Here is a 15,503-nt window from a genome sequence, read left to right on the forward strand (position 1 = left end):
AATCTCATGAGCTGCCTTACATGATTGAGATTCATATGATGATGCTTGTAATCTAGATGTCATTATGCTAGTCAAGTGAGTTTTACTTATGTGATCTCCGGAGACTCCTCGTCCCACGTGTGTAAAGGTGACAGTGTGTGCACCGTGTGGGTCTCTTAGGCTAGATTTCACAGAATACTTATTCACTCGTTGAATGGCATAGTGAGGTGCTTATTTATATCTCTTGATGATTGCAATGTGTTTGTATCACAATTTATCTATGTGCTACTCTAGTGATGTGTTATTAAAGTAGTTTTATTCCTCCCGCATGTGTGCAAAGGTGACGATGCGTGCACCATGTTAGTACTTGGTTTATGCTATGATTATGATCTCTTGAAGATTATGAAGTTAACTATTGCTATGATAATATTGATGTGATCTATTCCTCCTACATATGCATGAAGGTGACAAGTGTGCATGCTATGCTAGTACTTGGTTTAGTCTCGTTGATCTATCTTACACTAAAGGTTACTAAAACATGAGCATTATTGTGGAGCTTGTTAACTCCGGCATTGAGGGTTCGTGTAATCCTACGCAATGTGTTCATCATCCAACAAAAGTGTAGAGTATGCATTTATCTATTCTGTTATGTGATCAATGTTGAGAGTGTCCACTAGTGAAAGTGTAATCCCTAGGCCTTGTTCCTAAATACCGCTGAGTTACTACTGCTTGTTTACTTGTTTTATCTGCGTTACTCTGCTGCAATACTACCACCATCAACTACACGCCAGCAAGCTATTTTCCGGCACCGTTGCTACTCGCTCATATATATTCATACCACCTGTATTTCACTATCTCTTCGCCGAACTAGTGCACCTATTAGGTGTGTTGGGGACACAAGAGACTTCTTGCTTTGTGGTTGCAGGGTTGCATGAGAGGGATATCTTTGACCTCTTCCTCCCTGAGTTCGATAAACCTTGGGTATCCACTTAAGGGAAACTTGCTGCTGTTCTACAAACCTCTGCACTTGGAGGCCCAACACTGTCTACAGGAAAGGAGGGGGAACGTAGACATCAGCCATACAATTTCCTGTGTCAGTCTTTTTGAAACTATAGTGAATATGAACGGTGACTTGGTGATTTGATAGAATGACAACCTTTGTGTGGGAATGACACTAATGTTTCCCCTGAGTAGCTAGTACATGCTCCTTTGCTTATAAACTAAAATATGGCTTATGCAAGTAGAAATAGAGTTTAACTCCAAGAGCTAGCATTTTACATTGGTATTGGTTTGCAAGTACTTGAAGTACTTACGGCTTTGTCCCTGGCTATTCAAATGGCCAGAGCACGATGGTGAACAGAACTACTGCGAGGATGACCAGCAGGACGCCTATGATAACTAGGAGCTTTCTGACGTCAAGCGTTGGCCTGTGGACTACAGAGTCCCTTTATCTTTACGCTTCCGCATTGAACTTGTGCTTGTTCGTTGATCAATAGATCAACTATTCGTGTAATATGGATCATGTGATTCAAGTTGTAAGACTTTATGAGTTGTAATAAATGATGACTGTGATACTTAGCTATTATATCTCGCAACAACAATATTCCTGGGATTGCGATGAATGATATAATAGGCATCCGGACTTAAAAATCCGGGTGTTGACAAGTTGGTATCAGAGCCATTGTTTGACCTTAGAAAACCTTAGTTAGAATGGGCGTTCATAAAAACATAAGTTTGAAATACAAAGGAAAAAAGTTATTTATGAAAAATTATTCATATTCTTGTCTTGGAGGCTTTTTTCGAAACTTGATAAAAACATGCTCTTTCTTATTATGTCTACCTAAAACTTTGCCACACTTGTTCAAGTTTCTAACTTACTCTCCTAATTCACTTTCAGATGGAGCCCAACGCACCCGTCAACACCAAGTTTTACCAACTTGGTAACGGAGGCAGCTTGATTTTCGAGCACGATCTCACTGCGGTCTCGAACTTTCTGGGGCGCCTCCAGCCCGAGTTCCATGGGATCCAGATGGATGATCAGCCTGGCGGAGAGCTGCAGTGGATCATTATTGCAGATCTGAGGGGGAACATGGAGTCTCCTACCGCGGAAAGGATCCTGTTCTCTTTCCGTGAGAGCAACTGGCTCGATGGACTGGCACGCGGCCTGCAGGAGGCACTGGCACGCCTTTGCGGACAGAACACGGTACGCCTGCTTGCGTCCCGTTTCGCTCACCTAGTGAAGCGTGATGCCAACGGGGTACCTATGGCTCTGCAGTCCCACCCTGAGCTGAGGCATCACGCCGAGCATCTAGACTTCATGCTGTATCATACTCAGCTGGATCTGGATAACGCCCGGATGTATGCAAACCAGACTCACCTCGCCCTGGCCACGCATGGAGATGCCATCAAGCATCTGTCCCGGTGCCGCAACAAGCTTCGCCTGAAGTGCGCGAAGAAGGATGTCACCATTACACGCCTTCGCGCACAGATAGCATCACTTGAGGCCACCGTCAAGGCCCAGGAGGAGCAGCTGATGGAGATAGAGGAAGACGAGGTCGGTATCGATATTCAGGGAGGAGGCGCCTTCCTGAGTGACGACGACGACTTCGAGGAGGACGAGTTCACTGAGGAGGAGGACTATGCGTTCCTAGAGCCAGGACCTGATGATGTCGTTCCCATCGACATCAAGGATGAGGGTAGCCACACTTGAGCACTGATGTAGGTGTGAGTTGTATTCCGTCCCGTGTATCGTAGCATGAAGGGTTCTTAAAACCCTGGGTATGAGTGTGCTTTCCATCCCTTGTATCGTAGTCTGAGAAATGGTTCTTAAAACCATGGGATGAATGGTATGTAGTTTGTAATGTGTTATGTGGAATGAATGTTTGTGTGCGTCATCCAGAGCATTCAAATTTTTTAAAAAGTTTTGAACTCATTCACAATAAACCATAAAAATTCCCTCTTATCTTATAATCTCCTGTATGTTCAGATGGCCCCTCCCAATCGCAACAACAATGATGCCATGATGCAACTGCTGCAAACCATGCTTCAAGACAGGGAGACTGAAAGGGTTGAACGTCAAGCCAACATCGCAGCATTGCAAAACCTTGCTAACCAAGGCCATGGGAATCATGATCACCCCGGATCCAAACTCAAGAACTTCCAGAACACCAACCCTCCGGTGTTTAGCAAGACTGAAGAACCCCTCGACGCCGACGACTGGCTGCAGACTATGGAGAACAACTTGGAAGTCGCCGGAGTCGAAGCCAATGAGAAGGTCCTGTTTGCAACCCACTACCTTGCCGGACCAGCCCGAGCCTGGTGGACCAGCACCCGTGCCATGAATGGAGGTCAAGTCATGACTTGGGCAGATTTCAAGCTCAAGTTCAGCAAGTATCATGTACCCCCGGGTCTCATCAAGAAGATGCGGGATGAATTCCGCGAATTGAGGCAAGGAAGGATGACGGTGGTGGAATACCGCGACAGGTTCCTTACCCTGTCAAGGTACGCCCCCGATGAGACAGATACTACTGAGAAGAGGCAAGAGAGATTCTTGAATGGACTGCATGATGAGATGCAGACGGTCCTAGTCAACATCCCCTTTGCAGATCTAGAAGCCCTTGTTGACTCCGCCATTCAGATGGAGGGCAATTTGAACCAAGCCAATGAAAACCGCAAGCGCCGCATGATGCACCAGAGTGGGCCCAGCCATACTCCAAAGTATCGCCCCAGCTCAAGCGGAAGTTTTGCCCCCGGAAACAACAAACCCCAGATGCAGACTTCACGTCCCGGTTTTCAGAATCGGAGTGGAGGAAACCCCAGGCCAGGAGGCCACCACAACAACAACCACAACTACCAGAACAACACCAACAACTTCAACCGCGCGCCAATGCGAGCCCCCAACACCAACAACAGCAACACTAACACCGCTCCAAGGACTGGGAGCAATGCCATTCCGGTCGCCAACAAAGACAAGTCCACTATCACTTGTTATGAGTGCGGTGTAGTGGGACACTACTCCAACGAGTGCCCCAAGAGACTCGCCAAGCTCGCCGGCAACACCCCCGCACCCGCTCAGCAGCAACGCCGTGTCTCCACCGGAAAGAAGTTCGCCCCCAACAACCCCAATAACCGCAACGGCCGTCTCTTCCACATGGACGCCGAAGAAGCCCAGGAAGCACCAGATGTTGTACTGGGTATGTTTCCTGTCAACTCAGTACCTGCCAGAGTGTTGTTTGATTCCGGAGCATCTCATTCTTTTGTCACTGAAGACTTTGCATCAACAAGTAAAATTCAACCTATCAGCTTGAAACATGTCATGATAGTTCAAATCCCCGGATCAACCACTAAAGCCAGAAAATTCTGTAAAAATGTACCCATCAAAATACATGAGGTAGAATTCTATGCCAATTTGATCATTCTGGGAACCAAAGGTTTGGAGGTAGTGCTAGGTATGGATTGGATGGCCAAGCATCAAGGAATGATTGACTGTGCAAAGAAAGCCATCACCATGACCAGTAGCACTGGTATTATAGTAGAGCATGTCTCTGAACTGCTACCCAGAAAATTTACCTGCAACCAGAGTTTAACCAAGCCAACTTTGGATCAGATCAGGGTCGTTTGTCGATACCCCGATGTGTTTCCCGAAGGTTTACCCGGTATGCCCCCAGATCGGGATATCGAGTTCATCATCGAGTTAATTCCCGGAACCGGACCCATAGCCCAGAGAGCCTATAGCATGAACCCAGCTGAGCTTGTGGAGCTGAAGAAGCAACTAGATGAACTGTTAGCCAAAGGTCTGATCCGACCAAGTGCGTCACCGTGGAGATCCCCAGTGTTGTTTGTGGATAAGAAGGATGGTGCCAGTCGTTTATGTACGGATTACCGTAAGCTTAATGATGTCACCATCAAGAACAAATACCCCTTACCCAAGATAGAAGACCTGTTTGATCAGCTGACCGGTGCTGTAGTATTTTCGAAGATTGACCTTCGAACTGGATACCACCAGCTGAAGATTCGTGCATCGGACATTCCCAAAACTGCCTTTACCACTAGATATGGATTGTATGAGTACAATGTCATGTCATTTGGATTGACCAATGCCCCTGCTTATTTCATGAATCTCATGAATAAGATCTTCATGAACTTTCTGGATAAGTTTGTTGTCGTTTTCATCGATGACATCCTAATCTACTCCAAATCCGAGGAAGAACATGAGCAACACCTAGAAGCTGTCCTGGAGACCCTTAGAGAGCATAAGATGTATGCTAAGTTCAGCAAATGTGAATTTTGGCTGAAGGAAGTAGGATTCCTGGGACATATCCTGTCTGCAGGAGGAATTGCCGTAGACCCCGCCAAGATCAAGACTGTTGCAGAATGGAAAGCCCCAACCACCCAGACCGAGGTCCGCGCTTTTCTTGGATTAGCCGGATATTACCGCAGATTTGTAGAAGGCTTTTCGAGCATCGCTCGACCAATGACCCAGCTTGTTGAAGAAGGACAAGAAGTTCGAATGGACGGACAAATGTGAAGAGAGTTTTCAACAACTCAAGCTTAGACTGACCATAGCCCCAATCCTGATCATGCCGGATATCACCAAACCCTTTGACGTTTACTGCGATGCATCCAAGATTGGTCTCGGATGTGTGCTGATGCAAGAAGGCAAGGTGATATCTTATCTGTCCCGGCAATTGAAACAGCATGAGCAGAACTATCCCACCCATGACCTGGAACTCGCAGCCGTAGTTTTGGCACTAAAGGTGTGGCGTCATTACCTCATGGGTAATCGCTGCGAGATCTATTCGGATCACAAGAGCCTGAAGTATATCTTCACTCAGAAGGAGCTGAATATGAGGCAGCGGAGATGGTTAGAACTGATTAAAGACTATGATATGGAGATCCACTACCACCCCGGCAAGGCCAACGTGGTAGCGGATGCGTTGAGTAGACTGCCATGTCAGCTAAACTCAATGATAGCAGCCGAACAACCCAGCCTACACCAGGAGTTTGAGCAGTTTAGAATGGAGTTAGTTAGTGAAGGATTCCTAGCCAGCATGGAGCTGCAACCCACCTTGATTGGTCAGATCAAGGAAGCTCAGAAGGGAAATGCCAGCATTGATGGAATCAAGACCCAGATAGCCGCAGGGAAAGCACCGGGATTCACCGTAGATGAAGAAGGAATCCTTTGGTACAACGGACGTCTGTGTGTACCATCAGACTCAGAGTTGAAGCAAGTTATTCTGAAGGAAGCCCATGATACCTTATACTCTATCCACCCCGGAGGTACTAAGATGTACCAAGATTTGAAGGAACAGTTCTGGTGGCATGGAATGAAGAGGGAGATCGGAAGCTACATCGCCAAGTGTGATATATGTCAGCGAGTCAAGGCGGAACATCAGCGACCCGCAGGACTGCTGCAACCACTACAGATTCCTGAATGGAAGTGGGACTCCGTAGGAATGGATTTTATTACCGGATTGCCCAAATCCAGCAAAGGAAATGATTCCATTTGGGTAGTTGTTGACAGATTGACCAAGGTAGCTCACTTTATAGCTGTCAAGACCACCTACCAAGGCCCCAAGTTAGCAGAGTTGTACATCTCTAGGATAGTCGCACTGCACGGAACCCCGAAGTCCATTGTGTCAGACAGAGGTTCACAATTCACCTCAAGATTCTGGCAGAAGGTGCATGAAGGACTAGGAACCCGCCTGAATTTCAGCACTGCCTATCACCCGCAGACTGATGGACAGACCGAGAGAGTCAACCAGATATTGGAGGATATGCTGAGAGCCTGCGTCCTGGAATATGGATCCAAGTGGGAGGACTGTCTGCCTTACGCAGAATTCTCTTACAACAACAGCTACCAAGCCAGTCTACAGATGGCCCCCTTCGAAGCCCTGTACGGAAGGAAATGCCGTACCCCTCTGAATTGGTCCGAGGTCGGAGAAAGTCAAGTCTTTGGACCTGATGTGCTTCGAGAAGCGGAAGAGAAGGTGCACAAGATCCGAGAATACCTCAAGACCGCTCAGTCCCGACAGAAGAGTTACGCCGACAAGAGACGCCGAGAGATGACCTTTGAGATCGGAGATTTTGTCTATCTCAAGGTGTCACCACTGAAAGGAATGCATCGTTTCCAACTCAAAGGGAAGCTTGCACCCCGGTATGTCGGACCCATCAAAGTTCTCAGCCGCCGAGGAGAAGTCTCCTATCAACTGGAACTACCGGAAGAAATGGCAGCTGTGCACAACGTGTTCCACATCTCACTCCTCCGGAAGTGTTTAGAAGTCCCAGAGAAGACCGAGGTATTCAAGAACATCGACCACCGTTCGGTGGATATCAATCACGACCTTACCTACCGCGAAGTGCCGATTCGCATCTTGGAAGAGGCATACAGAACCACCCGCACCCGAAGCATCAAGTTTCTGAAGATACAGTGGAGCAATCATACCGAAGATGAAGCCACTTGGGAGCGGGAAGAAGATATGAAGAAGGAGTACCCAGATCTCTTTAATCAATAGACTGTTTTTCTTTTAGATCTCGGGACAAGATCTTTTGTAAGGGGGAAGGGTTTGTAACACCTCAATTTTCAAATAAAGGAAGAAGAACAAATCCAATTATCCAAATTTGAGAACCAACAAAAACTTTTCAAAATTCATATAGTGCCCTGCATAGGACTTGTGCATTTTGAGTGCTATGCCATGATGAGTGTTAATTTGTGTATGTGATAAACTCCACAACCCTAGAGTGATCCCATGATGATCACCAAACAAATAAATGAAAGAGAGAAAGAAATCAAATAAGAATAAAACCCTAAAAACCCTAACATATGACATATGATATTTTTATAAACTTTGATCCTAGACCCCAATTAGCCTTCACCACTAGTGGTAATATGTTATTAATTAGTTGTTACAACTTTGAGAATCAAAGAAACTTCAATTAAATCAAAGCCAAGAATTAAACTTGCTCACATAAGATAATGGTCACTTTTGACAATTACAATCTGGTCATCACTTTGAGCCTCTCTATTTCAAATTTTCTAAACTAAACACCTCCAACTCTTTGCATGTCATCCAAGTATACAACAAAATGAACAACTTTTGTAAAGTGGACCATATCAAATTCATCTTGAATCAAGAGCTAGGATCAAGCAAAGTAGAGACTTTTTAATAAAAACAAGATCATCACATTTCTGAATTTGATCAAACCAGACCACTCCTTGATCATTTCTTGGCTCAATCCAGTGCCTTGGACCTTCCTCTACCTATCCCATGCAAAAACACACCATGGACACGACCAGAACATGGCCGGCCATGGCCATGCCGGCCATGTCGCCCCTCGACATGCACCCCCTCTCTCCCTGCCTCTCCAGCCTAAGCAACCTTGCCAAACGCGTTGCCCATGATCCCAGAAGATCGCCCGTACCCGCTGTTGAACGCGAGGACGACGCCACGACCCACCATCGCCGCGCCCAGTACGCTCCAGGTACGCCGCCAACGGCATGGCGACGTCACCAGTGCACGGACGCGCACGGACACGTCCACGCGGCACTCGCCAAATCCCGCCGTACCCGACCATATCCACGCGCCGTAGTACTTCTCTCGCCACGCGGAGCTTGCCGGACATGCTCGCGTCACCCCCTAGCGCCTACCGCCGCCGGAGAGGAAGCTTCCTTTCGCCACGGCCGCGACAGTACGCGCACGGCCCCGACCATCGTACGCCTCGCATTAACTCGCCATGGACGCTCGCGGATTCGCCGTACCCTCGCGATCGTCGCTGCGTCACCGCCTAGCCCTCTAGCTCGCCGGAGACGCCGCGCCCACGACGACTTGCTCACCGCCCCGCAAGCACCCCCTCCCTCCTATAAATAGAGCACTCCCCGGACCAAACCAAGCACACCACCATGACCACCTCTCACCACCACTTCGCCTCGCACCGCTAGACACCTCAATCATCGCCGGAGCAAGCTCAATCGAGCGATCGGAGCCGCGGAAGCCCTGGTGAAATCGCCGTCGATCCAAGCAGTCTCGAGCTTCGCCACTGCTACAGGCTGCATCGCCGTCGTCTACACCTTCGTCAAGCCCACCGCCAACCCTAGCCGGAGCCACGGTGAGCTCTCCGACCCCCTACTGCCGCCGCCGCACGTCGGGTTCTCGTCGGAGACGACGATGAACGCGAGCCGTTGATCCGTGTTCTAATCCAACGCACCACCTCGCCCCATACCGTTTCGGTGTTTAAACGTCGCTGACGAACGAACCCCACCCTGTCAGCACGCCGCGCGTCTGTGGACCGTGGTTGGGCTAGACTGGGCTGGTTTGGGCCGTCCGTTTTGAATCTGGCCCAGTTAGTCTTCCCGCCGGCCTATTTAGTTCAAACCTCATTTAACAATTTTAGTTTGAATTCAATACTGAACTTAACTTTGGAAATTCATAGAATCTGTTTGGATTGGCCAAATTGAACAAACTTTATATGTTTAGAAAGCTTAAGAAATTATCTACACAATGCCACTAGTCTCACCTCGAGATCTGTTGTGGAAATAAAATGATAAAAAGAAGAAGGCAGGAACTTTTTCATATTCAAATAATTATTAAAAATTAGTTAAAAGAGATATTGAACTAATTCCAATTCCTATAGCTCACATTTGACTTACACTAATTGATTATGCAATAAGATGGTGTGGTCACTTTGCATGATCATGCCCTAGAGTAATTAATGGACAATATGGCTAGTTTAGTAAGTAATATTGTCCCAAAATTATTATGTAAATCATATGGAGGATTTCCCTTCATTTAAATCTTGTCCCAAATGAGTTCATGAGATGTTTGTACCACTGGTCCAAACACTCCTATATGAATCTTTGGAGAATTAAATCATTTTAGGAATTATAAAATAGTATGAGGTGATTTATCTCATTTAAATCACTTTCTCAAATAATTATAATGAGTGTTTGACTTAGGTCAATCTAAATTCATACATGATTATTTGAGAAGTTAAATCTTAAGAAGATTTCAATGAGAAGAAATTATTTTCTCAAGAACTAAATAGAGATTATTATTTACACATGTAATGAGAAGAAAGTACCTCCCTCAACAAAGAAAACCAATGCACCAAATTACTTTATGAGTGTGCCTAGCATAGTTTGTGTGAGACAATGATGTGCTTAGCATAGACTTTGAGTTTGTTTAGTGATTATACCTTGTATTTAAATTTAGACGCTAGCACCGGAAACTACCAAGAGGAAGGAGAATACTACCAGGAAGAGGAAGAAGAGAACCTTGAGAACTACCAAGGCAAGATAATATTCTTGTAAAGTGCAAAGCTCACCTTGAGCAAGGCACCATGATTCTTACCTTTCCTCATACTTGCCTAGTTGTTATTTACACCATACAAGTCTTACTTGTTGAGTTTTCAAAGGATGAATTTAAATGGGTTTAGAGAATCATATTAGTGAATTAGCAAAGATAGCCTTCTAGAGAGCAAAGCAATGTAGCACCCCTCATGATTAGTGCTAATGCTAAAATACTAAAACTTTGACTACTCTAGATGGGAATATGTGACTTGATGAAATTGAAACTTTGGAATGATGAAGCATTCCATTGAGGGTTTGTTGTGAACAAGAGAAGATAGTGATTTTTGATAAAACCCTGATATTGGTTTGAATGCGATACCTTTCCAAATACAAGTACCCCCACAATACCTGATTATGGGTAGGGCTTAACTGGAAGTTTATACATCTTAGTATGAGTTCCCTCTGAACACACATCATAGGGGTTATGCTGAGGCTGCCTCCGTTGTTAAGAAAGATGTGAATTGAGGTGAAATTGTACGGCCAAGCCCTGTGCAGTTCCCAGGTTAACAGTTGGTTTTCACTGGGAGGCCAAGCTCATGGGGAGAGGTGCTCATACTAGGATATGTAAGTGAAAGGTTAGGGTTGATGATCCGCGTACTGTGTTACGGTGACTCGGAGTGATTCCGACGGATGAAATCAAATGTTGTGGCACAAGTGTGCAACCTCTGCAGAGTGTAAATCTATTCGAATAGCCGTGTCCACGGTTACGGACGGTTGGAAAGGCCATACAATTTCCTGTGTCAGTCTTTTTGAAACTATAGTGAATATGAATGGTGACTTGGTGATTTGATAGAATGACAACCTTTGTGTGGGAATGACACTAATGTTTCCCCTGAGTAGCTAGTACATGCTCCTTTGCTTATAAACTAAAATATGGCTTATGCAAGTAGAAATAGAGTTTAACTCCAAGAGCTAGCATTTTACATTGGTATTGGTTTGCAAGTACTTGAAGTACTTACGGCTTTGTCCCCTGGCTATTCAAATGGCCGGAGCACGATGGTGAACGGAACTATCAGCGAGGATGACCAACAGGACGCCTATGATAACTAGGAGCTTTCTGACGTCAAGCGTTGGCCTGTGGACTACAGAGTCCCTTTATCTTTACGCTTCCGCATTGAACTTGTGTTTGTTCGTTGATCAATAGATCAACTATTCGTGTAATATGGATCATGTGATTCAAGTTGTAAGACTTTATGAGTTGTAATAAATGATGACTGTGATACTTAGCTATTATATCTCGCAACAACAATATTCCTGGGATTGCGATGAATGATATAATAGGCATCCGGACTTAAAAATCCGGGTGTTGACATAAAGGACACGGGTGGGTTAGAAGAGGGAGATGCTTCGGCATTACCCTCCTCTACCAAACCCGTGGATGGTGATAACTTAACCACTATCAAAACTCCCATTGCATCTCCTAGGGGAACTAGTGGAGGTGAGAGCTACAATCGAGTGGCTCCGCCTTTCCTATCTCCCGATATACCGGTTCCCCATCCTCATATAAACATTCGGGGCGACCCACCTAAGTTTAATGTTAAAGATTTCGATACTTGGCAATTTGAGTTTCGTTCTCATGTTCTCAGTGCCTCCAATGAACTTTGGAGAATCATTGTGGAAGGCTTCAAGCCCTACAACCCCACCAAGTTGACTAGAAGAGAAGCGGTTGATAGTCAACTCAATGACATTGCCTTGCACATGATTCAAACTAGTGTGGGGACAAAGGAATTGTCTCGTGTTCGGAATTTCACCACCGCCAAGGAAGCTTGGGATGGTTTGGCCGCTAGTTGCATTGGAAGTGATAGCATGAGAAGGAACAAGTATAATTCTCTTCGGAATCAAGCCGAAGGATTCTTGAGGCTACCGGATGAAGATCATGAAGTCATGTATGGAAGACTTCTCACCGTTGCCGATGCTTTCCGGAATGTAGGTGCCACCCACATCAATGACTCTTGGATCAAGGACAAGTACATCGATTGCATGATGCCGTTTGAACCCATTGATGTCAAGACTCTTGTTGGGAGAGAATGCTTTTCCTCTCTCACTTCTCAACAAGCCGTGCACGAGATGCAAGCTCTCAAGGTGCTTGAGCAAAACTCTCATGATTCTCGCAATCGAGCTCTTGGGATGTCAAAAGGGTCCAACCTTGCCTTGGCGGTCAACTCCGTGGAAGAAGTGAACCCTCAAGAACCATATAGGACATCTTGGAGTATGTCCTATCCGGAAGACTTGGAACTCCACTACAATGATCACATGGCATTCCATGCAAAAACCTTTTGGGTTGACCCGTCCAAGGCCAAGGAAGACAACATCAAGAGAAACAACTCAAGTGGATTCACAAGCTCGGGCCCAAAAACAAGATCTTGCTACAATTGTGGTGACAAGCGCCATTTCATCGCTCAATGCCCCTATGAGCATAGGGAAACTAATGGTGGAAGGCTCATTCCCAAGGACAAGAGCAAAGATTCAAAGGGCAAAGATTCAAAGGCCCCCAACAAGAAATTCTATAACAAGAGCAAGAAGGGCAAGAGGCCCTCAAGGATTGTGCTAGTGACTAAGGAAGAATATTCTTCCGATGAAGTTGAAAGTTCTAGTGATGATGAAGAAGAAGAAAGCTCAAAGGAAGTGGCCGCCATTGTCACTACCAACATTCCCTCTTCATCTCTCTTTGAATCCCCCAATGAGAATCCTCATATCAAGAATGCACATTGCTTCATGGCAAGGTCCACCTTGGACACATCTATTGTGCTATCAACTCAAGAAGAATATACCTCCGGAGATGATGATGTTGATGATGAAGAAGATGCAACCTCAAATGGATTGGTTGCTCTTGCCTCCCTCTCCACTAACTCTTCATCACCAAGTGAATCCCCCAATGAGGTCATTCATGTGGAGGAAGAAAGTTGCCTCATGGCTAAATCTTCCGAGGTATCATCTCCTAACCCCTCTATGCCTAACATATCAAATGATCTAGGGGTTGATCCTGCTAGTCTAAAAGTGAAACAAGAAATGCTAGAGTTTGATGAGTTCATTCTTAACTTACAAGGTGACACTAGAAAGCATGTTTCCAATCTCATGATTCGTCTAGCTCAACTAAATGATACTCTTGAGAAAAAATGTCAAATAGAGAGAGAAGACTCTCTTGAAATTCATGCTCTTAAAAATGCTCTTGAGGAAAGTCAAGAAACCATAGCTTCTCTTGAAGAGAGGCTAGAAAATCTTGAAGAGCCTCAAGATAAAATTAACAAGCTCACTAAAGCTAGAGATCTTGCTAGAGCTAAGACTAAAGTGCTTATAAAGGAAAAGGCCAAATTTGGTGTTGATCATGAGAAACTTGTGAAGGATCTAGATGAACTAGACAAGGCTCACAAAGCCTTGAAGAGTGAATACTCTCTCCTCTCCAAGTCTAATGAGCAACTTCAAATTAGGCTTGCTTCATATGACATACCTAGTACCTCTACTCCTTCATGTGATCATGCAAATATTATTGAGGAAAATGCTAGGTTGAAGGATGAACTTGCTAAGGCCTCCTCTCCCCAAAGTAAACTTTCCTTGGATGATCTTTTGAGTAAGCAAAGGTCAAACAATGGGAAGGAGGGCCTTGGTTTTAATGCCAAGGCAAAGAAGGCAAACAAGCAAAAGGCCAAGCCCGCACAAAAGAAGGTTATCACTAATGATGAAGCCCCTAAGGCCAATATCATTAATAATGATGATGCGGGAATTGATAATCCTCACTATGTTTTATTTAAAGATTATTATGGTGATGTTTATGCAAAGTATGTTGGTCCTTATGACGGTTATGTTGCTTGGTCTATTTGGGTCCCAAAGACCCTTGTTGCTAACAAAAGAGGACCCATTGAGAAATGGGTACCTAAATCCAAGAATTGATCTCATGTAGGACTATGCCGCCGGAGGTTCAAAATGGGTACTTGATAGTGGATGTACAAGTCATATGACCGGTGGCAAGAACCTCGTCAAGGAGTTGAGGCCCAATATAAATAATATCACCGTCTCCTTTGGCGATAATTCTACATCCGAGGTATTGGGTTTTGGCAAGGTTGTGGTTGCACACAACATTACTCTTGTGGATGTCATGCTTGTCAAAACCCTTGGTTACAATTTACTTTCCGTTTCCGCCCTTGGCAAGATGGGTTTCGCCGTCTTTATTGATAAAGATATTGTGGTCCTCTTGTGGAGCAAGACTCTAAAAGTCGCTTTCGTTGGGTATCGCGAACACAACTTGTATGTGGTGGACTTTTCGGGGACCACCACGACAAGTGCGATGTGCCTATTCGGAAAGGCGGATGTGGGTTGGTTGTGGCATCGCCGCTTGGCCCATGTCAACATGAGAACTTTGCAAAGTCTTCACAAGGGGAACCATATTGTGGGACTAATGGAAAATGTGTCTTTTGCCAAAGATCGTGTTTGTAGGGCTTGTGTTGAAGGCAAAATGCATGACTCTCCGCATCCAAGCAAGACTATCATCTCTTCCAAGAGGATCTTGGAGCTCCTTCATGTGGATCTCTTTGGTCCCGTTTCTCATGCAAGTCTTGGTGCGAAGAAACATTGCTTGGTGATTGTTGATGACTACTCAAGATACACTTGGGTCTACTTTCTCAAGACGAAAGATGAGACTCAACAAATATTCATTGACTTTGCTACCGAGGTGCAACGCCAACACAATCTCCTCATTATGGCAATAAGAAGTGACAACGGCTCCGAGTTCAAGAACTATACACTCAATGATTTTCTTAGTGATGAGGGGATTCGACATCAATATTCCGCTGCATACACCCCTCAACAAAATGGTGTTGCGGAGAGGAAGAACCGGACTCTTATGGATATGGCAAGATCTATGATGGCGGAGTATAAATCCCGCTATAACTTTTGGGCCGAAGCCATCTCCACCGCTTGCCACTCTTCTAACCGGCTCTATCTCCGCAAGGGCTTGAACAAGACTCCATATGAAATACTCACCGGGAACAAGCCTAATATCTCATACTTCAAGGTGTTCGGGTGTAAGTGTTTCTACAAAATCAAAGGAGTTCGTTTATCTAAATTTGCTCCTAAAGCTTTGGAGGGTATATTTGTTGGTTACGGTGCCGAATCTCACACTTATAGAGTCTTTGATGTATCCTCCGGGATTATCATCGAATCTTGTAGTGTGAAGTTCAAAGAA

Source organism: Lolium rigidum, chromosome 6 (assembly GCF_022539505.1).
Source record: "Lolium rigidum isolate FL_2022 chromosome 6, APGP_CSIRO_Lrig_0.1, whole genome shotgun sequence".
Classification (NCBI taxonomy): domain Eukaryota; kingdom Viridiplantae; phylum Streptophyta; class Magnoliopsida; order Poales; family Poaceae; genus Lolium; species Lolium rigidum.